Source organism: Protopterus annectens, chromosome 2.part1 (assembly GCF_019279795.1).
Source record: "Protopterus annectens isolate FY-2018-M chromosome 2.part1, PAN1.0, whole genome shotgun sequence".
NCBI lineage: Eukaryota > Metazoa > Chordata > Ceratodontiformes > Protopteridae > Protopterus > Protopterus annectens.
The window spans coordinates 1135329169-1135354057 of NC_056729.1; the positions used below are offsets into that span (position 1 = coordinate 1135329169).

A 24889-nucleotide genomic window follows, 5' to 3' on the forward strand; every position below is an offset into this window, starting at 1 on the left:
GAGTGCATCAGAGTTATTTATTTAACATTTTTTACCAGGAAAGTCTGACTTGGAACAAGCCAATTTTCAGAGGAGGCCCAGGGAGAAACACTCAAGACACATGTCTTTGTAACATGGGAGGAAACTGGATCACCCAGAGGAAACTCACGCAAATGCAGGGGGACATGCAGATTCCACACAGAAGGCACCCCAGCTGAGAATCAAATCAGAGAATATCTTTCTGTGAGGCAATAATGCAAACTGCTCCACCATGGCTAGCTAGGATATTACACACCTAGTTTGCAGCCTAGTGGCTTTCAGTGCTATCCTACCAACAGTAGCTAGAACATAACAAAGATTTTTCACACACACTGACACACGTGCGCTCGCACATACACACACACACACACACACACACACACACACACACACACACACACACACACACACATAAACATGCACAGACACATAAACATGCACACACACGTGCGCACACATGCATGCACACACGCGCGCGTGCACACACACACACACACACACACACACATAAACATGCACACACACACACATGCACACACACACACACACACACACACACACATAGGATCATAGATTTATACTACACTAATGACCACCAGGGTCTTTACAAGTCTAGCCATACAACCCAACCCAGTTTTTTTCCCAGAATTCCATGGACGCCCATATGGTGGGATACATTAGTAAAGAGGTAGCTAATATTATGTGGGGGGTATGTTAGTCGAGGATTAATTTATTTACTGTCAACCTCTGTCCATCAGAGACATGGGGTCCATACACACACACACACACACACACACACACACACACACACACACACACACACACACACACACACACACACACACACACACACACACACAAAACCACACAATTGCAATAACTCTTCAAAAGGAAGATGTCAACCATTGGGATGTCACCAGGTCTGCGCACATACCCTTATGCTAATAAGTAAACCATCAGATGCAAACTTTTGCAATTAGATTAATAATATCCTTTATGTGAAATAAGTACAACTAAGCAATGTGCTTTGTGAAATGAAATATATATTCAGATGTACATTTGCTCAGCGAAGTACAAAAATGTGTTTAACAGGCAAATGGTAAGTAAAAAAGATTGTACAACTTATGTGGTTCTATCACTACCAGTAGCTAAAGAATTACAGAATTATTTGTTTTAGAAGTCCAAATGTCACTTGTGCAGTTTCACATGAATAAATTCCATTTTTCGACTTGTTCTCGAGAGCTACAGTTAACTCTGCAGATTTCAAAATAAATGCAAAAACTGGAACTTAGCAGCTGCTCTCTCTCTCTCTCTCTCTCTATATATATATATATATATATATATATATATATATATATATATATTTAAGAATTACAGGTTTTATATTTGTTGTTTAACTTAATTATGAATGTAAAGTTTCCTATTTCCACAGCTACATAGCTGTGTGGGAGGCAATTGTCCAAATAATGCAATGCATCCTTTGACACAAAGTAATATTTCAAGGCACACTGATTTTTAGGCTCTGCAAATATGCGCACATTTGAGAATTCAGTTTTGAGTTTTTAATAATTATGCTGCATTTCCAGTAAAAGCAATTACATATTTTTTTCATATTCTATGCATCTGACATGCAGCATTTGTGAAAAAAAGAATACATTTAACTCAGTTTACTAGAGCTTTTTTGTGTACTTTGCTGAAGGACATTTGAAAGTTTCGATCAGCTTGCTATACTCTCCATTTGTTAGACTCAAGTGAGTTTTCTTCTAACATTATCACAAAATAATTCTTGGGAGTTACAGATATATTCTAAGTTATGCTAGTGCTCATTGTCTTGACAGACCACTTGCATTTGTATTGCTGACACCATTCTGGTATTACAAACACATGCACAGTGCAACCAAGGGTAGTTGCGCACACACGTGGTGTGGGTGAGAAAAAAGATTCCATACATGCAGGCAGTAGGCAAATGGTGAAGGGGAGGGTTGAACCTTGCACAAAATATGGGGTGTGACATTATAATAAGGATGTGACACCATGCAGTCTATAGTCTGAGATGTTGACTACAGGGGGGCTCCATTTTGATCCACAGAAGCATGTACAGAATCTTTGTCTACTGATGCTGCTGAGTGGAGAATAGAATTTACCTGGACTCCTTAGTAACATCATGGTCAAGGCCTGCCAGACAAGGAAATATGTCTAATTATATGTCATAGGGTGTCATTTAGCTAATGCTCTATCACAGCCTCCATCGATATTTGCAGCTGCAGCTGAGCCACCACTGATGATAGATCAGACACACTCCCCTCCAGTGTACCCATTCTATCCACATCACCAGCCGCAATGAACTCAAGTTTGTCTGGCATGTCTGGGCCTCAAGTTGGAGCTTACCAGGACCTGCATAGTGAAAAACACAGCGATAAGGTTTGACATACTGTGAGGTATAAATGAAATACATTAAACTGGGCTCTCTCTCTCTTCTTATGTTGTAAGATAAGGATGCACACCATTGTAATGGAACAGATGAAGCTTTAAGCAGTTAGAATAAGGTAGGATGGCTAATGTTCTAACTGATGTGAAGTATTGGTCTTTCTACTGCTGGGTATTGCTATTCAATAACTGTAAAAAATCATTGGGAGCAGTAACAGCAGCATATGGTAACAGTCCTGGCCATGGCCTACAAGTGGCAGACAATATACACCGCCAAAGATACATGTCATTGACTTATACCTATATTGATTACTCTGTTTCACATAAAGCAGCCTTAGTGGGTTCCTGCTGTGCATAACTAATGAATATATTGCAAATGTACTTAAGAAGCATCTATCCTGACATATCCATTTGTATACTAAACCCCAGGCATACATTGATAACACCTTCACACATATATCACCACCAGTCTATGTCTGCAGGAAGTACAACTAATTTACTACTGTGATGTATAACAGATGAGCTGTTAATGTTTCACTCTAACTTTCCTCTATTTAGGTTACAGACATTTAGCCATGGCTACCGTATTGGCCACAGTACCTCTGGTAGTATTTTAGTCAACCAATTACCTGACATAGGTTCATAGGTTCATAGGTGTGTACTTAGCTAATGGTCCTAGACCCTTTACAAGCCTAGCCCATAGGATTACCCTGGCATCGTGCCACCTGACCTTATACACGGCCCTTCCCTTCTACCAGCTTCACATCCAGATATGCATCAGTCATAAACTGCCATATTGTAACATACAAGAGCTACTCAGATTTACATGCTTTAAACATGTGCCTATGTGAATATGATACATTCACACTACCTGTATACATGCCCTTCACAATCAAAATAAACACATTCTGTTATATTCTTTATCTTTACAGGAATCATCTAATCTAGAAGACAACCAGACCAACAGAAGCTGGAAATTTTCACCTTTGCTGAAAATGAGATTATTTTGCAAGTTCTCAGGCAATGTGGTCTATATCTATTGAATAAAGGGCAGAGGCCAATAGGTATGCAACCAGGTGAGGCAATTTTGCTGTAGGATATCAGTACAGTGAGTGGGTAGAACTGAGAGATGGCCCATTTTAACCAGTGCCTTGCAGATATGATTTGCCAGGCAAAATACAAGATAAAAAACAATGAAATATAGTGATCTACAACAAGCATTGATCCTCCAGGATTTATAGGTTCATATGTGGTTACTGGGCTAATGACCCAAAGGTCTTTATAAACCTCTCTCAGGAGTTAACCACTACTTACCATTGCAGAATGGATCCAGCTTTACTTGAGAGAAAGAGATCTGTTTAAGAAACGAGCCCTTTCTACTCCTGCGGTAGAAAAGCATCCATCCCAGCCTTCAGAGACTAAAAAGAAGAAACCACAGCTAGATCAGGATAGCTCTGCATCAGGGTCAAAACAAAATGCAGATTCCAGCAATGGATCTTTTAATGCTAAAGCACTTTCAGGAAGCTCTGGGTACAAGTTTGGAGTCCATGCAAAAATTGTTAATTACTTGAAGACACGTCATCAGTGTGGAGATACTCATCAAATACAGCCTGGAGGAAATTTTGGATGAAACATATCTAGATATTGAATAGAAACAGAAACAGTGGCTAATGAGTGAGGCATTGATCAACAATCCTACAATTGAGGAAGTTGATGGAAAGTATGCATTTAAGCCAAAATACAATTTGAAGGACAAAAAAGCACTACTAAGACTTTTAGATAAGCATGATCAGCAAGGACTGAGAGGAATACTTTTAGATGATATTGAAGAAGGACTGCCTAATGCACAGAAGTCTATAAAGGCTCTAGAAGACCAGATCATATTTGTTTCTCATCAAGAAAAATAGAAAATCCTTTTTTACAATAACATGAGCTGCCCCTTGACAGTGGATGAAGAGTTTCAAAAACTATGGCAAAGTATTCCTGTGGATTCCATAGATGAAGAAAAAATTGAAGAGTATCTTAAAAAGCAGGGCATTTCTTCTATGCAAGAGTCAGGACCAAAGAGAATGGCTCCTATCCAAAAGAGAAAAAATCCTGGATCTGAAGACTCATAATGATTACTTGGCTGGATTGTTGGAGGATTATGTTGATGGACCAGCCAACAAACAATGAACAGGTCACATGTAGAATAGAAATTGTCTCAAAGAAAGTTATCGTTGAAACACCAAGCTTCATTTGCAAAGGCACTGTCAGCCTCATCTTTTGTTTTGTTTTTGCTGTCTACTTATTTAAAGCATATATTTGGAAACTCTTAGCAGTGTCTGTGGGAAGAAATAGCCAGGGAATTGTTATAGCTAGGCTTGTACAGACCCTAGGGTCATAAGCCTAGTATCAACCTATAAACTTATGAACCTAGCCATGTGTACCCAATATAATACTAGAGAAACTCAATACACAGGATCTTGCCTAAACTTGAGATCTTAGTTAGCAACAACTGTCCATAACTAGGAGGGTCATAGGTGAAATCCCCATTAGGAGTTTACAGTTTCCCATCCAGTCATCCAGGCTATGCTTAAAAAGGGTCATAGAGGGCTTTGTTTGATGTGAATTGGTAACCTATTCCAGAGGAGTGGCAATCTCAGAGAGACATATCTGTTTCTCAAGCAGTTCCTATTGATGTTGCATGCCAGGTTTAGGCCCCTAGAGTAGGTGACCCTTGTCCCATTTGACTTGCGGATGTGCAGCATTTCCATTATGTTTGGATCCAAGATTGCTCTGTAGGACAGGTACAAGTCTCCTCAAAGTACTCTCTATGCTACTTAGTACAGTGACAGTGACTTCAGTCTGTCAATGTATGAAATGTGCTGTTGACCCTAAACTTTCTTAGTGAGAAATCTCTGAGGTCTCTCAAGTTGCTGCAGGTACCTTGTAAGGTAAATACCAAAGGAAGCATTGTACTCAATTATTGACTTGATGAGGGTCAAGTACAGGGGTGTTATGACCTATTTTGCTCTTGAGGCAATGCCTTTGCTAATGAGGTGTATAACATAGATTCCTTCCTTACCATAATAGACACATGGTGGTCAAAGTTTAGGCTACAGTTATCTTGCGTTCCTGAGTCTCTCACTACTAAGTTATTACTTAGGGTGTTATTATTTATATGATAGTCTGCAGGGAATACTGTTTTTACTAAAGGGGATGAAAATGTATTTTTAGCATTGAGTCTGAGTCCATGGCTTTGGAACCAGTCACTGGTTTGTGTAAGTCCCTCTTGAAGTATACTGACATTGTTTGGGGATTCAGTGATTGCACCTACTCTGTAGTCACCAGCAAACATAGTCAGCTACAGCCCCTCTATTTTGGCCTGAACTTCTGAGAAGTATATTCCAAACACTAGGGGGCCTAACACTAACCCCTGTGGTGACAGGTCTGCTGGCTAAGGTAAAGGCCCCGACTTTGACTGAGTGCAATCTGTCAGTGAACCAGTTAGCAACCAACTTGATGGCATAAGGGCTGATAATCAACTGGGAGAGTTTATAAATGATGTCTGAATTTGGGATTGTGTTGAAGACCTTGGCTAAGTCAAAGTAGGCTGTATGCACACATTTGCCTTTGTCTATGGCTCTGGTGACATTTTTGAAGAAGTCCACAAGGTTTAACAGGTATGACCTGTCTTTGACAAAACCAAACTTTGTTGGATCAAGGATTTGGAGATCACCTATATCTTTATTTTTAAAGTCCATGATGATTTATTCCATGGCCTTACAGATAAAGCTGGTTAAGCTTATGAGTCTATAGTCTGCGGTATATTTTTTTGTAACCCCTTTATGAAGGGTGTGACAGGTGCTGTTTCCATTCAGCAGGGACAAAACCAGTACTCACGCAGTGGTTGATGAGAGTACCTAATGGATTTGCAAACTCATATTTTAGACCATTTCAAATGCAACCTGGGACGCTATCTGGTCCCATAAAGGCTGTGTTTTTGGCCTTGGAGAGAACATTAATGATTTACTCTTTGGAAATGTAAGGTGAGGGAGATGTAGAGGGAATGCTATGTGGAATGTTTGGAGGGACAGGGGGGTGAAATTTGTACCAAACCTGTTGGCTAATAGGTTAGCTATTTTTGCAGGACCAGTGTGTGTGTGATTCCATGTACCCCTAGTTCAGCAAACATCTGGGTCCTACCTTCTAAGTTATGAATATAGCTGAAGAATGCCTTATGGTTATCCTTAGCTATGGTTGCTAATTATTTTCCAAAGTTGCCCTTAGAGGATTTCACAAGTAGTCTTATCTGTTTGTTCAAGCAGAGGCGAGTGTACTTCCAGTGCTGGCCCCTCTCTTTTTTGTTCTTAGACAGCAACTTCTTCATCTTGTTGTATAACTTATTAATGCTAGATGTCCACCAGGGAGGCTTTTTTTTTCAGGATCTACTTTTGATCTTCGCAGGTACAGTTGTGTCAATACATTTGTGTAAGTGTTTGCACAGGGCATTTGTGAAAACCTTGGTATAGTTGTCAATGTCATCTGCAGGAACAGGAGCTTGCTATTATTTATGGCATCTCTTAGAAGAATACAATTAGTTTTGCTGAAATTTTTTTAGCTTGATTTTCCCTAAGAGCAGTTCAGATTTTATAGCTACTTCAAATGTTACTGATTTGTGATCAGATTTAACCAGTGAGGATCCTAGACTTGTGGTGGTGCAATGGTCACCCATATTGATGAGGACCAGGTTGAGAATATCTGAGCCCCTTGTGGGGTTGCATACTATTTGTTGCTCCAGGTTATTAGTGTTAACAAAGTCCAGGAACCTTTGTGCAAGTATGTTGGCACTCATATACGTTTCTCAGTCAGTGGAGGGATAGTTAAAATTGTCCATAACTAGAGTATTTGGTTGCAATTTGATTGACTCAGGTGGGTCCAAATAAGCAGCATGGCTATCTTGGTTCATTGAAGGGGGTCTATAGCTAACAATGACTTGAAGGGTGGTCCTACACACAGCTGAACTTGGAGTAACTCCATGGAGTTTTCCTGTCTAACCAGTCTAGAGGTGTATTTATCTTTGATAAAGATACTCCTCCTCCTCCTTTGGTTGTCACACATTCATTTTGCAGTTTGAAAGTGCAGAAGGCATTGTAGCCTTGCAAGGCCAGGATACTGATACTTGAAACTTTGCCTAAAAAGACACTATGGGGCAACAAGTTCTTTAGCCAGTAACCAAAAGTCTAGAGGTGACAGGTGAAGACCACCTCTGGCAAAGCAGTGTCGTATATCAACCATGTTATCCCAGGCTAACAAGAACTGGATCCCCTTAGAGTGACAGCAGAAATTAAGACAATTGTTGAAGTCAATCATTTTTTGTGGTATCATCCTAGGTGAGAACAGAATGCTGCTCAAGGCTAGGGACATACCTGTCTGGGACACATATTCATAGAGCTCAACATTGTCTCTCTTCATATAGTCCAGTGAGGTATGTCTCAAGTCATTCACACCAGCATGAAGTATGATGGAGTCATAATGGTACATGTTGTTGATGAACTTGAGAGCATGTGTGATCTGATGTATCCTGGCACCTGACAGATAGCTGACCATAAACTTCTCCTTGTCTACCTGGTGAGTGGGACATCTGTGTGTCTCACAGAGGAGTCACCTATGAGTGAATAAACGGTAAAGATTTCCTGGTTGCTTTTTCATTTTATGTGGTGAAATAATACGCTACTATCAGTGGTATTGTTTTTTTGTCCAGAATGGCCAGTGAATCTTTTTCATCATTTCCATGACTATTGAGAGATTTGGGACATGGTTCGTCTCAAACTTCATTAGACGGTTACCTACTTTCAATGGGCGAGAAGGGAAACAGTCTCGAAAAATGATGTGCAACAAGAACATTCGGGTGTGAGTAATACAACCAATTTTTTTCAAAAATGGGAAGAAGGCAGAAGGTTGGTTGATTTTAACCCATTTGCGGCAGTGCGTGGAAGTGTAAAGCTGTCTACAAATGTGGATGTACAAGATTTGCTTGATAAAATGGAAAAACTGATTTTGAAAGAAACGTCTGTGTTTCTACAAATTCTACAAAGATATCTGGAGTTAGATATAACTCCAAGAGGACTCCGTTCTATTAAAAACCCATCTTTGCCTTTTGATTTAACGGTGGAAGAAGAAAAACAATTCCACCAGTGTTGGACAGCTGCTGCACATAATTATAGCAAAGAATGGGTTAATATATTAGTAGAATGATATCAGCTTAAAAGAACAAAAATTAAAGAGGAAGCTAAATAACAGGCCAAGAAATATTGAAACAAACAAATATGACTGTATTTGAACAATTCTTGAAAAACACCAATGAAAAATTAACATCATATGAGAATGACATTATTAAAATAAAAAAGAACAAACTAACACGGGACATGAGGGACTACGAGCGCAATATTGCGTTTGAGGTCATCAAGTGCTCACGTATACATCAACTCATCAGATTCCGAGAACAAGGAACAGTGGAAAAGGGTAATTTTCATCCTAATGGAGAATATGGAGCATCATCGATGGAGTATGAAAGTGAAGAGGAATATCCCCGGTTACCGAAGCCAGGAAATGGAAGATACATGTATCAACAGTTCCATAATGAATCGAACTCCAAGGGCATATGGAAGAGGTCATGGAACGAGCCAGAGCAACAAAGGGGAAATGGATATGAATATAGGAACAACAAACGAGGAAAATGGAACTGAAAGTGAATGTTTTAGTGGGACTTTAAATTCAAATTATGTTGTGAATCTATCTAAAGTTACACTATCGGAAATGGATTTAAAAGTGTTAAATAAGGGACTTAAATTTGTTCCAACAGTTTTACCCAGATTATATGAAATGAAAATTTAAATTTTCAAGTTGTACGTAAGTTATATTTAATTTATCAGTTTAAAAATGAATTCAATGAGCATGATTTAAATATTTCTAGGGATGATACAGATGATAGTAACAATAGTTTTTTTTCCCCTGTGATTCAGATATTACAAATGCATATCGCAAGTTGAACAGTGAAATGATAGCACGTAAAAGTAACTATCTACCTCTGTGTAATAATGAAACTCTACAATAGCATTTAACATTTATAAATTATACCACAGAGAAGGAATATAAAAAAAAAATATAAAGAAGAATGATATTAGATATAATCTTACTAAAGAAGAATGGGAATGCTTGAATAGTTTAAGTAAGAGAAGGGACATAGTAATTAAACCAGCAGATAAGGGGGACAAGTTGGTGATACAGCATTACACGCAATATTTAAAAATATGCTATGTACACCTTAATAACAAGGATATTTATAAATTAATGAATATAGAACAATATCAACAAACAATCCAGGAGTATGAGAAATGATTAAGGAAGGATGTTAGATTATATTACCTTTCTGATGATGACATAAATTACAAATTTACAAGTAAAAGAAGTCAAATGGCTAAATTTTATTGTGTGCCTAAAATTCATAAAGATATGGAAAATCCTCCAGGCAGACCAATAGTGTCTGCCTGTGCGTATTTCACAAATAACATTTCTTGTTTATTATACCAGTGATTTATGCCAAAAGCCATAACTTTACCTTCATATATTAAAAACGCAGTGGATTTCAAAGAAAAAATAAAAGAAAATAGCTGGAATAAGGATAAATATTTTTTAGTAATGGATGTAGTTAGTTTATAGACAAGTATAAAACATCAGTATGGATTAGAAGCAGTTCTTCATTTCTTGGGTGACAGCCCAAGAATACAGTATATAATAGAACTAGTCCATTTTTGTTTAGAGAACAATATATTTGAATTCAATGGAGAGATATATAAACAATTTCAGGGGCCAGCGATGGGGGCAGCATTTGCCCCAATGTACGCAAACCTGTTCATGGGATTGTTTGAGAATCTATATATTTATAATAGTACATTTTTAATGGATATGTGGAGAGATATTACAGATAAATTGATGACATAATATTTGTGTGTAAAGGGGGATCAAAATTTGTGCCGGAATTTATAAAAGACCTTCATAATAACAGATTTGGGATAAAATTTGATGGCATACAACTAGGACATAATGTGAATTTTCTGGATTTAAGTATAGAAGGTAGAAAGAATGGTAGTATTAGAATTAAAATATATATAACATTTGAAGAAAGAGAGTATTTATTATATGGAGAGAGTTGCCATCCAGGACATATAATGGAGACAATACCATTTGGAGAAATGTTAAGAATAAATAGAATGTGTAGTGATCTGAAAGATGTGGAAGAAGAAATGCAAAAAAACTGTGAAAATGTTTATAAATAGAGGATATCAAGTTGAAAAGATTCAACAAGCTATAACTAAAGTAAGTTAAAAAAGACATGGGCAAAAAGTAACTTGCAGTATAGAGAATGAGAGAGAAAATCAGAATAATATGAATTTAAAAGAAAATGTATTTTTTGTGACAAAATACACCCCTTTCAGTGAGAAGCTTAAGGAAGGAATAAAATATGGATGGGATTTATTAGAAAAAGATAAGCGGTTAATACATATTTATAACAAGAAAGTGACATTTTCATACACTAGAGGTAGAAACTTGAAGGATTTTCTAGTGCATGGAAAATTTCATCTACCAGAAAACATTAGATGTAGAGATATGGTTCTACAAGGAACCTTCCCATGTGGTAAATGTAGTATTTGTCCTTTTGTAAAAAACACTTTCACAAGAGTGAATGGGATAACATTTCAGGAAAGAGGCTTACATAGTTGCAATAGTGAAGGAATAATTTATTGTTTAAAATGTCCATGTAATAAATATTACATTGGAGAAAGCAAAAGAAGTTTAGCAACTAGGGTAAAAATATATTTGTGACATTAAAAAGGGCAGTCAATTTAGCCCAGTTGCATTGCATTTTCTTGAAAAACATGGGGGAGCATACCTCTCAAGTGCACCTCATTATGAGGAATGTACCTCATTTGGGGTCTTAAAAAGTTCATGTTCCTCGAAGTTCCCCAAAGTTCCATATTGAAAGAGTCTATCACACATTCAGTGTTAGAAATTTTTTTAAGTGAAATCCATGGTAAATAGAAATTAATCATATTAATTCATTAAAGGATCTTCTTTATAAGTAAAACCAGCATATTTTAACCATCCTATGACCTTCCTAGTTGAAGTTGTTAGTAAGTCATTAGTATGTGTTCCACATTTTGCCCATTTGTTCCACATTATGAAGGTGAGTGTTCCTCATTTTGGAGATGGTAGGTTGAGAGCTATGTGGGGGAGAATTTGGTGGATTACAAGTACCCATTTTAGAATGCATCAAAAAGGCTAATTTTAGTACAATAGATGTAAAAAAGAAGCTAAGGGAATAATAATCTATATTTATTTTAAAATATAATACTTTAAGTCCAGCAGGACTTAAACAAGAATGTAATTGGAGATTTTTTTTATGAATTTGTTTTTAAATAATACTGCTTTAAATATTATAGAAATTGAGTAATTGATGTTAATTGATTAATTGATGTTTGGTAAAAAGTATTTAATTAAATTTTTTGGAACAAGTCGTACTCTGTTAAAGGCTTGTATAAGCAAAGATGCTAAAGCAGTGATTTGAAGTATTCTGTTTTAAATAAACGATAAGGATTTCCTGGTTGCTTTTTCATTTTATGTGATGAAATAATCATAATGGTACATGTTGTTGACTAACTTGAGAGCATGTGTGATCTGATGGATCCCGGCACCTGACAGACAGCTGACCATAAACTTCTCCTTGTCCAGCCTGGTGAGTGGGACATCTGTGTGTCTCATAGTTGAGTCACCTATGAGTGAATAAGCCCTTAGGGGCTTATTTGGTGAGACACTGGTGCTTGTGTTTCTATGTGTATTGAGTGCTGTATGTGCTGTATTAGGTGTAGCGTGTTTGTGTTTGGAAGGCCTGTTGTGTTTAAGTAGGTTTCTGGTGAGTACCTCTGAGTATGATAGTTTATGTGTTGAGCACATGGTTTGCATAGGAGGTGTACTATTTCTGTATGTGAGAAAGCAAGGATTCTAGATTCTTAGTGTAGCTACATCTCTCACAAATTGTACTTGGATGATTTAGGTAGTAGAGGGTTGTTAGTCTACATGAGGCAGTTGTTACATTGCCTAGGGATACTCATGTCAGTCAGGAGGTAGGAGAAATGGAGGGATAATGAACATACATAATGCTAGGTTCATAGGTTCATAGGTGTGTACTAGACTAATGGCCTTGGAGCCTTTACAAACCTATCCCATAGGATTAACCTGGCATCACGCCATCTGACCTAAGTTCCCAGTGCCTTTGCCAAGTAGAGCCAGTGGAGTGATCCCCAGGGTGAATTTTCTATTTCCCATCCACTCATCAAGATTTCTCTTGAAGAGGGACAGCAAGGTGCTCTGTTTGACATGTATGGGAAGTCTATTGCTTAGCATGGGCAGTCTCTGGGTTATGAACCTGTCCCTCCAGCACATTCTGTTGATTATGGTAATGAGGTTGAGGTCTCTGGAGTGTGTGGTGCGGATGGATTGGGATTTCTTTAGATGTAGCATTTCTAACAGAGGTGGGTCAGACATGGCTTTGTAAGTCAAGCAGAAATCGCCTCTAAGTAGGAGATATGAGACAGAGAATAGTTTTCTGAGTCTGTCCATATAGGACAAGTGTTTAAGGCCTAGGATCCTCTTTGTGAAGTACTTTTTCAGCCTCTCCAGTTGTTGCAGGTATCTAGTGAGGTACATGCCAAATGGGGCATTGTACTTGATGATTGACCTTATGAGGGAAGAGTAGAAGGAGACAATGCCCTCTTTCTTCCTGGATGCAAAACCCTTAGTAATGAGGTGTGCCACACAGAAGGACTTTCTGCCCACAGTAGCAATGTGGTGGTCAAAAGAGAGGTTGCTGTCAACCTGTGTTCCCAGATCTCTTATAACGCCTTCTGTGTTCAGTTCTGTGTCTAGCACTGATGCACAAGGCATTATTCCTATTGCAGGTGGTTTGGGTGTTGTTGCCATTATGCCACAGCCAATAAGTGATACATAGGGTAAGATATTGTTCTTAGAGAGAGACTGTAGAGTAATTCATTTGGTGTTATGCGTATTTATCTTCATAGTCACTTGAGGCCTGCAACAATGCCCTCCTGCCAGTGTATATAAGGTTGGGTGCCACATCGTTTGCTTCATTAATGTCCTTGCTCTGAACACCACACAGGCATCACAGTAACATATGTCATTGGGTTCTCCATGATGTTCTTTCTAAGTCTGAGCAAAGGGCTGATGTTGTAGACAAACATGCAGCTGGTATGCAATATAATGCCCCTTTTGGGATGTACCTTACCCGACACCTGCAGCAATTAGAAAGACCCCAAAAGTATCTCACCAAGAGGATCAAGGGTCTCAAACAGATGCCATATGCTGCTCGGTTAAAAAAACTCCAGCTCTACTCAGTTGCATACCGCCTACTTCAAGGCGATCTATGCCTGACATACAAAGCTATGTCAAATCCAGAATTAATGGACATGCTCCACCTCAATAAATCTAAATCCCTTAGAGCCACACGCTCGAGGGACTTGAACCTCAGCACAGAAATAAATAGAACTTGCTGGAGGGACAGGTTCATAACCCAGAGGCTCCCTTCGCTCTGGAATAGAATTCCAGTTCATGTGAGGCAGAGCAGCTCACTGAATCTCTTCAAGAAAAATCTCGATAAGTGGATGGGGGATCATAGGTTTGTCTCAGGGATTACTCCCGTGTCACTATTAGACAGAGGCACAGTAAACTAAACCTTAAAAAGGGCACAGTATACTCAAATAAAGGGGTGGCGTAAGCCATACAGAATCGGGCTAGGCTTATAATTGCCCCAGGGCAGATAGCCAAGTATGAACCTATGAACCTATAAGTGAGTATGATGGTGATACTGACAGACATGATCATGAGTCACAGTCCAGAGAAACAGAATGACATGATGTGTGCCACTTGCAGGTAATGAAGTGCATCTCAAATAAAGTGTAGATATAGTCAGAAATATTCAGATCACTGTGGTTGTAGAGAGAGAGAGCACCCAGCATTCCCAGAGGGTAAAAGGCTTTCTGTGAGTCATATTCTCATAGATGCTTACACTGTGTCAGGTACATGTGTCTCCTCTGTCATCACAGTCAGGGTGACATGTGCACACGGTATCTGTTGTGGACATACTTGTCACAAGCTAGTGACACATGGGAATGTAATGGTGTCACCACTACCTTTGGACCCTGAGATGCAGGCAACACTGTGGATAAATGAACAGAAATGTCATCCAGCCAAGTCTGTTGCCACACAGTCAGCACTGAAGTGGTGCATGTGCTATGAAACATTCCTGAGGATCCTACCATACACCATCATAAGCTGTGTGTAAATGTGAAATGTACACACACAGATAGGTAGATAGATATGCTAGGTTTAGTGAGGTCTCTACTGACAGATACTACTGCAAGGAATACTTCTGCGCATAGAATTTCTAGGCCAACATTGGTGGTAACAATGTTAGAGCTCTCTCTTGTTGATGTAGAGTACAGACCCATGGTGAACGTACCAGAGCCTTTGCAGGATGTATGCATATGAGCTGTCCGAAGGCTTATCACCCCTCATTGTGGATAGGCCCGAGGATCTCTATCTGGTTCAGTTCATGAGTGGCATCCTATACCTTTCGCAGGAAGTCAGGAGCCCTGGCACTGCCTGCCAGCAAGTTAGAAATGTATCTAAGACCACATCATGCAGTGGTACCGTATCCATATCGAAGCAGAACATAGGTCCATAGGTTGTTGCTGATCATGCAGTTCAGGAGAGCATTAACGAGCCCAGCCCTGATACACAGTTGCTCCAAATCACTGTCAGGTTAAGTGACTTGCTCAAGGTCACACAGCAGCTAAATGAAGGCTGAGGAAACCAAACCTTGTACCACAGAAAGTTACTCATTAACAGCTCACAGCCTTAATCCTCATATCCAACTCCCAGACATGAGCCATGTCAAGGCTTACCAGCAAATGTCATCCAGTTCAGGTTATACAGTGACACCCCATCCCTGGAACAGTAGGATATGAGTTCCTTCACCTCTCATTGGTAAACTAGGACTACATTGTAATCCACATCAAGCAGTTGCAGACCATACTTCACACAGCCCTGTCATGCCTGGTGGTTCCCATATCTAGGCCTTCATGGACTGTAAAAAAACAGTGGTATTATTGAGGTATGTCACTAGATTGTTAGCTTCCACTTCATCACCCTTAAACAACATAAAGATATCGTCCAGGTATCTTGTATAAAAGTGTATTTGGCTTCTAATTTCAGGTACATTTAAAATAAACTCCCTTTTCCAAGAAGCCATCACTAGGTTGGCAAAGCTGGCTCCACATGCGGAGCCCATTGCTATGCCAATGGACTGGACGAAAAACCTGTTGTTGAAGGTAATATAATTATTAGACAACACTATGTCCAGCAGTTCAGTGAGCAGAGAAATTAAACTTCTAGGAGCTTCCAGTTCTAGCAGTAACATGTGGGATGGATGTGTACAAATCTTTAACGTCTATAGTTAGGAAATTGAAGCCCTCATTAAACTGTAAATCCTGTATACTCCTTAAAAAGGACCCATGAGTCCTTGCAGATCTGTTTTTGTAATTTTACATATTTCTGCAAAAAATGGTCAATATATTTGGCTAATGGGTAAATGATGCTATTCCTGGAATCCACAAGAGGTCTCATTGGTGGGTCCGAGACAATCTTGTGGATCTTGGGGATGCCAAACAAAGTTGGAATTCTAGGTGCTGGCATACATAAGAAACTGTATATATCCATTTCAATCCTTGCCTCAATAAACAGTTCTTCTAAGTTAGCACAAATTCTCCCATAAACAATATTTAATTTGTTACGGGACACCTCCGTGTATGCTTCAGTCATTACTATCCTTTCCATTCTATTGACATATTCATCATTATTCATTATAACCAGTCCTCCACCCTTGTCAGGTTGCATCACCCTCACCTGTGCCTGTTGAACCAAATTAAGTGCTAGTTCTTCTTCCTTAGTAATGTGACCCTTCCCTTTATTTTGATTTTGTACACAAATGCAATTGAATAAGTCCACTTCACAAACATGTTCAAACATTGTTAATGCCGGGTGTAATGGGGGGCAATAGGTACTATGTACATAGAATGGATTCTGAGGTTGTTGTCTAGCCCCAAACAAGTAACTAAAGTTAAGCTTCCTTGTGAATAATTTTAAGTCAATTATAGTTTCAGCAAAGGAGGCTGTGTGAGATGGAACAAAAGTTAATCCTTTCGCTAATAAATCTGCTAGCTCAATGCTCACCTTCAGTGTGGAAAAAATTAAAATTTTAAAGTCACTATGGCTATTGTATACCAGTTCAAAGTTGTTCTCTGCACTGGGTTGTTGTGGGTCTGATACTAATACCTGTTCAAGTCCCTGTAGTTCACTTTGGGAAGACCCTGCCTCAGGTTGTACCCCGAGGCTTGTGACCGAAAATTCTGTTGGTTTCCAAAGCTGTTATTATTCCTATATTGGTTACCAGTTTCATTCTGGACTCATGTAGTTTCCCTTGCGGTGCCTATGGCCTGCTCATGTAGGGGCGGACCCTGGCCGCTGTTGCCATCTAACCCAGGGTTGACCCTGGCTTGATAACCGGTACCATTCGTTGATCCAAAAATTCGGCCAAGGACCTGACCAGTTTGTGATGATGGGGGGGTTAGGATAAGCAGAGCCAGATGCATATGCTTCCCTGTCCCTGTTCAGTTTCTTTATTTTAGTGACTTTTAGTTTGGTAATATGCTGGTCTATACTAGTTAGGCATCTGTCATATTCAAATCTGTACCTCGAAAAATCAGCATTACTTCATATTTTTTCATCTAATGCAGTCACCTCTTTTAAAAGGGCTTCAGTCATGACTCTATAGTGTTTACTCATCAAGTCCAATAATTCCAAACTGTGTCTATTAAACAACTTCAACAACCCCTCATGGAATTGTGAACCTTGAATGAGGCCTTTCGGGTATTGCCAGGACCTCAGTCCTTTAGGGACAATATCTTCACTAGTACATTCTTTAAAATATGACATTTCTAACTGTAATTTTTAATACTTCACCAACATTCCATCCAAGTTCTTCAAGTCAGTGGTGAATATCCACAGCAGAGTTCTGTGTGCCTTCAGCCAGGTCTCCCCTCGGAGTACTACTCGTCGGTTCAAACAATGTCGGCCACTCCTGTAGCCAACCTGTAACCCCAGAGTTGGGAAGTCCTAATAAGCCTCAAGGGTTCAGTCTCTACTGGGTCTGCTGCTTGTTCAACCACTGTATTTCCACCAACCGGTTCTGTTGAAGTAGCATGTATGCTTACATCAAGTAATGGTTCATCATTACCATTTGCACATCCATCCACAGTGTTGAACCCAGGTTCATCAATGTTAGCGTCTATGCCAGGTCTTCGGGAGGATGAAGTGGTAGTAACCAGTGATTCCACTGTAGCTGTTAAACAATCCACTCGTTCCAGTAGTTTGCCCACCAGTAATGTTAGCGGGTCCGTACTCCCCTCCTGTGAGTTCAATACTGTAGCCTCTAGTGTCCCCTCCATGCCAGCCAACACACTAGACAGACTTGGAATACTGAAACAGGTACCTGCAAAAACAGGAATGCAGGCAAGAGGGCTTGAGGCATGAACATGATGATGTCCCTTTAGTAGGGTCCACTTTTATTACTACATTTAGTAGCAATAGTTATGATATCAAAGACATCATTAATAAGAACTGGGATTTAATAGTCCTTGACCACAATTTATATGCTAAATTGAGGAACAACCCTAGAGTAGTTTTTAGATGTGGCAGGAATTTAAAAAGCTTATTACAGACTAGGAAGGAAGACAATTTTGGAAGCAGGAGGAAAGGGATGATAAAGTGTAGCATGTGTCCCCAATGCCCCTTCATGGAGATTGGGGTCAACTTCTCGATCAGAGGAATGCCCTATGCATCAAAGGGAAAATTTGACTGTAATACTAAAAATATAGTCTATCTGGCCCAATGTCAAGCCTGCCCAGCTTTTTATATTGGGAAGTCGGACAGGAAACTAAAAGAAAGGGTTTACGAACACCTTTACAGCATCAGAAAGGGTTTACGAACACCTTTACAGCATTAGAACATCAAAGCAGGAAAATGCTCTGACTAAACATGTGAGTACTTTCCCATTACACTCTTTTAAATTTAGAGTGATTGACCAGGTTACGAGTGATGGAAGGGGTGGCCCTAGTTCATTATTCCTAGAAAAACTGGAATTAATATGGCAACTTCATACTAGGGCCTGCTACCTGCCAGGACTGAATGAAGTTTATTCTATATATTGCATCCTTAAACTAAAAAGTTTAATGAGGTGAATATATACCTAATTCACTTCAGCCTGCAAGAAAGGTTTCATATTTTTGCTTAAACAGGGTATGTTAAATATTTATCTAAATATTCAAAAATGTACTTATTTGTTCAGTTAGGTATATACATGTTTATTCATATACATGGTTATTCACATTCACTTAGTTGTTATCTACACATGAATGTGTTTGCATTTAGAGTTGTTTATGTGAATGTGTACACTCTTATTTCATCTTTTATCATATTCACCGGACGTCTTTTACAGAATGGTTTTCTCTGCTCCAGTCTTTATAGCTTTTTAGCTTGATGGTTTTAAATTCAGACAACATGGGGCTAATATAAGTGTTTCATTATATATTTTTTCATCCTACTTTTTAGAACTGTCATTATTAACTACTATTGAAGGTTATTTAAGATTTTAATACTTTTTCACACTGTGGTAAATTATTTTATTTTATACTGTTTTCAATTTTACACTTCATCCTTGACTTCTCACTTTTTACTATTATCTTAACTACTGGTTTTAATGTTAGCATGTTTTTTTAAATATTTCTGAATATACCTTTAAAAGGTCTTTTAAGAGTGTTTTCGAACTGATGAGCTATATTTATATTTACACATATACAAATATATTTACTGTATACATACTTGTTTCACAAGAAGCTGGATTTTTAAAGAAGCATACAATGGGTTAATTGTTCTTTCCTGCTTACCTTGGGGGCGGGTTTGGCTTTTGCTTGGAGGGAACCTAGTCGAGACTTTCGTCAACAAATAAGTTGATGTGGTTGGAACTTGTATATACTGTTTGAAACATTTTTGTTGCAACTGTCTGATGAAGTCTCACTAAGGGGTGAGACGAAAAGCGCTTTATGGTTACTGTTTTTTATTATTTTTATCGTTTGTTTGAAGCAAAGTCTGAAGAATAAACTTTGGAAACTACTACTGTGTTCGTGCCTCAAGCCCTCTTGCCTGCATTCCTGTTTGCGTAGTTACCTGTTTCAGTATTCCAACCCTGGCAATTACCACTACTCACATATCTGGCACATCTCTCAGCTGTACCAGTTGTTTGCTGGGGGGGATATCCCACAGGGTCATTTACTGGGGGACGCAGGCTATGCACTGGAAAATGGGTGATAACACCCATCAGAAATGCACATACACCCATGGAATAATGCTATAATGAGGCACACGTTCAAACCAGAAATATCGTAGAGTGTGTGTTTGGGCTGCTTAAGTCATGGTTTCAGTGCCTAGATGCATATGGGGGAGCCCTGCAGTACAGTCCATGGGCATGCACAGAAATATTAACAGTATGTGCCATGCTGCAAAACATCATCCTGAGGAAACAGCTTCAGCAGGATCAGCAAGGGGAAGGGGCACACATCCCACCACCAATGCCAAGGTCACCATAGCCACAGGCAGATGAGGAATCAGAGGGGGAAAACCAGCTGCTGTGGGTCTAGGCAGACATAGGCATGCTCAGTATGCCCTTACATTGGCAAACAGACAATGCGTAGTATGCTCACTCACCACCTAGGGGCCTTAAACCTTCCCCCTACACACATACATATAGTAACACTGATGCCAAGCAACTCACACAACCTTTACTCCCCCCATGTATCGGCTATGTACTGTTTGCATCAGACAGAATCAGCCCTGAGCTATGACTGTGTCACCTGCTGTATTTACAAGGTTAGTCTTGAACCTGGAGTGTATTGTGTAATAATGTGAATGAGTGTCATATCCTTATATTTCAGTAATTAGTATCATAAGGAAGTAAAAGGTGGGAGATTGGTACAGAAATTATCTTAACATGGGACAGCAGAGACTTGTGTGGCCTATATGTGTTCATTATTAAGTAGTAGGCCTCGGTCATTAAAGATTCACACAATCATGCCCCTCAAAAGTAGTGATGGTCAACGCATGGCCCACTTTAGCACCAGACATTTGTAATGGAAAATCATTAAAGAAAGAAGTTAGAAAGTAATGATACACATTGCAGTTTCTGACTTCAAAACTCTCACAAGATCATTCACAATAAAGTTGGGAAATGTTTATGCTATCAAATTTGTAACTTTCCAAGGCCAATATAAGTCAAAGGTAAAATTTCAAGTTCAACACCACAAATGCTGATATTCTGAGCACTTTAAATCAGCTATGTACCTGAGCATCAGATACAAAGTTTATGTATCCCTGATTCCAAAAAAAAGAAAACAGGGATCTGGCACACTTATCATCACTTGCACAGGGTGTTGTGTGGGGGCAGGAGGCCTAGGCTGACACAAAAGGTCGGTGAGTGTGCGTGAGTAACAAAGACAAGCAGGCAGACATCTGGATAAACCAACAAATGGCCAGTGAGACAAAATGACTTTTAAGCTGCACATCTGAACCATGTAACTATTGTGTGTGTGTGTGTGTGTGTGTGTGTGTGTGTGTGTGTGTGTGTGTGTGTGTGTGTGTGTGTGTGTGTGTGTGTGTGTGTGTGTGTGTGTGTGTGTGTGTGTGTGTATGTCTGTAGGGGTCCTCCAGGTGAAATTTGTGTGTGATTTTCTGCATGAACACAGCCAAGCTCTGTGCTGGCTCAACATTTTGGCATGTCAGACAGCTGTGAGCAGTGCATGGCAAAGGTGGCAGTTCATCTTTGTTGTCCCTGACCATGAGAACTGGCTCTACCAGGAGTTGCACTGGCATGTCCACACCCACAGTCAGATGCACTGCTGCTACCTGAACATGACTGATGTCTGCTGTATGAGCTCTCTTCACGGGGATACCCAGGACCATGATGCCATGGCTTGCCATGTCTGGGTGTGTACAGCACACTCAGTGATGGGAGTAGTGGAAGTGCTCCCACTATGGGAGCATGATCAGGCACAGCCATGTTGGCTAACAGCAGATAATGTGGCTGACCCACACCCAGAAGGATGCCATTCCTCTCCCAGCAGACATTCCATCACAGACAATGCTCGTTTCATGACAGGCAGCCCTAGGTCCATCACATACACCTCTCGGTCCATCACAGACACCTTTTGTTCCATGTCATTCATCTGATCCATTGAATCAGAAACATGATGGAGGCAGTCATGCATATCATCCTGTGCCATATCTACAACCCTGAGCATTTGTCTCTAGGACCTATGAGAATGTGCCTTTGCCTCCAGGATGGTCCTAAAGATAAGTTGAGTGGCACGGGAAGAGATACTTGCACCAAGTGGTGGAGGGACAGCAGGCCTCATCCAAACACCCCTATCAACCCATCTTTGTGGCACCTTACCCACAAATTTGCTATGGCCAGAGTCAACAGGCACAACTCCACAGTAGCCACACTTCCTTGAGCAATGGCTTCTCCCTTCACCTGTCCAATATTTGAGGGCTCACTGAAATGCGTAGGCATAGGCCTACTGTCTGTGTCTGATGTAATTGCAGGGGATGGATGTATGTAAACCTCAGTGTCAGATTCAGCCTCTGCACCCCCAAATGTGCCTTTGTTTGGCCATCATCAACAGAGTCTGCTGATACACTGACATCAGGTAGCAGAGGGCTCACACTTCCATTGTCATGATCACTTGTGATGAAAAGCAACAAACACAGAAAAAAAAATAATACCTACTCTACTATACTCCAGTATATGCTAACAAACTAACAGTTGTTGCCACTATTACATATGATATAACAAAGCAAACAACAAGCCTGATCTCAACATCACACACTAAAATATTTCTTTAAATTGCACAGCAGTACTGCCATAAAAATATTTGCATTACCTTCTGTAGGTGAAATTCCCCTCTGCAAGCCAGATGATCCTGGAAGAACTTTAGAAAAAAGGTAGGGGCAACATCATCACATGTAACATTAACACAGGGGGTAATGCTTTCATCGCTTTATATGTCCATTAACTATATTTTCAACAAGAACGTGGTTGACAGCTACAACCTAAGCTAATAACTGTAGCAATCTTCAACCCCCCAAAAAAAGTAATGTGACACAAAAGTAACATATTGATTACAATTGTTTTGTTATACAACAGTATTCAACTGTTGAGATACCAAAGCCTACCTGGAAGCTTCTACTGGGACATGATTGTTGTCTCTGAAACTATTGCTCTGACATCCAGGACATACTGTACTGCACTATCCTGTGAACTGTCTGGATCTCTGATACTCACCAGGAACTCTTCATTGGGTGTAGTGGTGGTTTCCTAGAAGGTTCTTCCCCAGTAATCATCTGGTCATGGTCCACTGCAGCTGCTCTCCTCCACACAGATGTGATCATGTCAGTGGCCCTGTGGTGCATCTGCTCATATGTCCTGCTGTGGCCATCTACAACATTCACATCATCAACCATCTGGTAACAAATTTGCATCCTGCATGCCATATCTCCCATACCCTTTCAGCAGAAAAGCACCATGTTGCCTAAAGGCATCCACTATCACTTGGTTCTCAGCATCAGTGAAGGTGGTTCTCAGAGGATTGACACACCTGGGTGGCATACTCCTAGGTGTTCTAAAAGACAACAGAAGGATAATACACATAAGTGTCACATAACTACAAAATAATTGTTTTCAGATAAAACATAAAATGTAGCCACTCAGTCTTACCCACTGGAGAAACATAAAACAGTCTACAGATGTAAAATATGAGCAGGCAGGATACAAAACAAGGAGATTAACAATAGCTATATAATCCTTCTTTGTGCCATAACAGTAACTCACCTTTGCTCCCCCTCAAAAGAACAGTCTATCTTTGTGCCATACCAGCAACTCAGCTTTGCTCCCCCCAAAAGAACAGGTTAGTTTCACATTTTGCTAACAAGCCATCTTTGAAATGCTAAAAGTGCTACCAAAGGAACTGTCCTTGAAACATTTGTACATATTTATCACAGAGCATTCAATTTTCATGTATTGGCAATTGTGTATACCTGTGAAATGGCTTAACAAACACCCCAGAGCCATCAGTACACTTATAACTAATGCATGCAGATAAAAGTGTCAAAGCTTTTACTTCAGATTTGTCTTAAATATATTCCAGCACATGCAGTATGTAGCTGACAAATGCAAGCATACCTTCTGAAGTTTAATAATCCTCTGTACAGATTTATCCTGAAGAAATAGCTTATGTGCAGTCTTTCAAACAAAAACAAGTCTCCTCACCATCAATTTGCCTAGCTACATGGTTGCCTTTTTATATGGTGTAGATTCAGGGCTGTCAGCACAGTGAAGATGTAAATGAGGTATGAACTCATTGGAATTGCTAAATACCAAATACTTGGATCTGTGTAGGAGATGTAACATAGTGCAGGCACTCCCTCTGTGTTTGTTGTTAATAGGTTGCAACTGTGAATTATTATTTTTTGGGAGAAGGAAGACACAACAGCACTGCAGGCTACCTTACTTCCACTGGTTGTGTCAGGTTTGATCTATAAAGTGTTAGATATAAGGCTGGAAATGTAAGTAAGCAGCACACAATTCACAGGCTGTGTTCCTTAACATCCAACCTGCCCTTCATTTGTTGGCAACTGCATATCATATTATTTCCAGTTAATATCCTCCCACATTTTAAGGCCAATGATATAGAATGGCTTACACATTGCATGTCTCAGAGTAATGGTCAGATAACTGAAAAATTACCAAAAACATAGAAGTAAGACAGAGTTCTATACTTGCAAGCAATAATCAGAACAGGTTATGTGATCACTAAGTGCACTGCATCCAAAAATAATATGTGTACAAATAACAGTTGTATGGTTTGATATCACTGTAGATGCTGTTGAGGTTGGCTATGTGCAGAATTACTTCAGTTCTTTGCTGCAAAGATAAATCAAATCCAGATCTATGTAGACATATCTCATGTGAGCCATTATTTTCTTGTGTGTATGTTATACATTAATTTGCCTAATTTCAACTACTTTCCCCTTTTTTCCTTTTCTATCTTTGTCTCATTTTTGAGGGGGGTTGCAGTATTTGCATGGAAATAGAGGAAATGATTGGTGGGTTTGGCTGCACTTATCTCATTTGCATGAAGCATGGCAGTGTGCAAACTGG

At 39.6% G+C, this 24889-nt stretch overlaps 1 pseudogene; it reads left to right on the forward strand.

Moving 5' to 3' along the window:
* Positions 1-3768: 3768 nt before the first annotated feature.
* LOC122794765 lies at positions 3769-4620 on the forward strand (annotated as a pseudogene).
* Positions 4621-24889: the final 20269 nt, after the last annotated feature.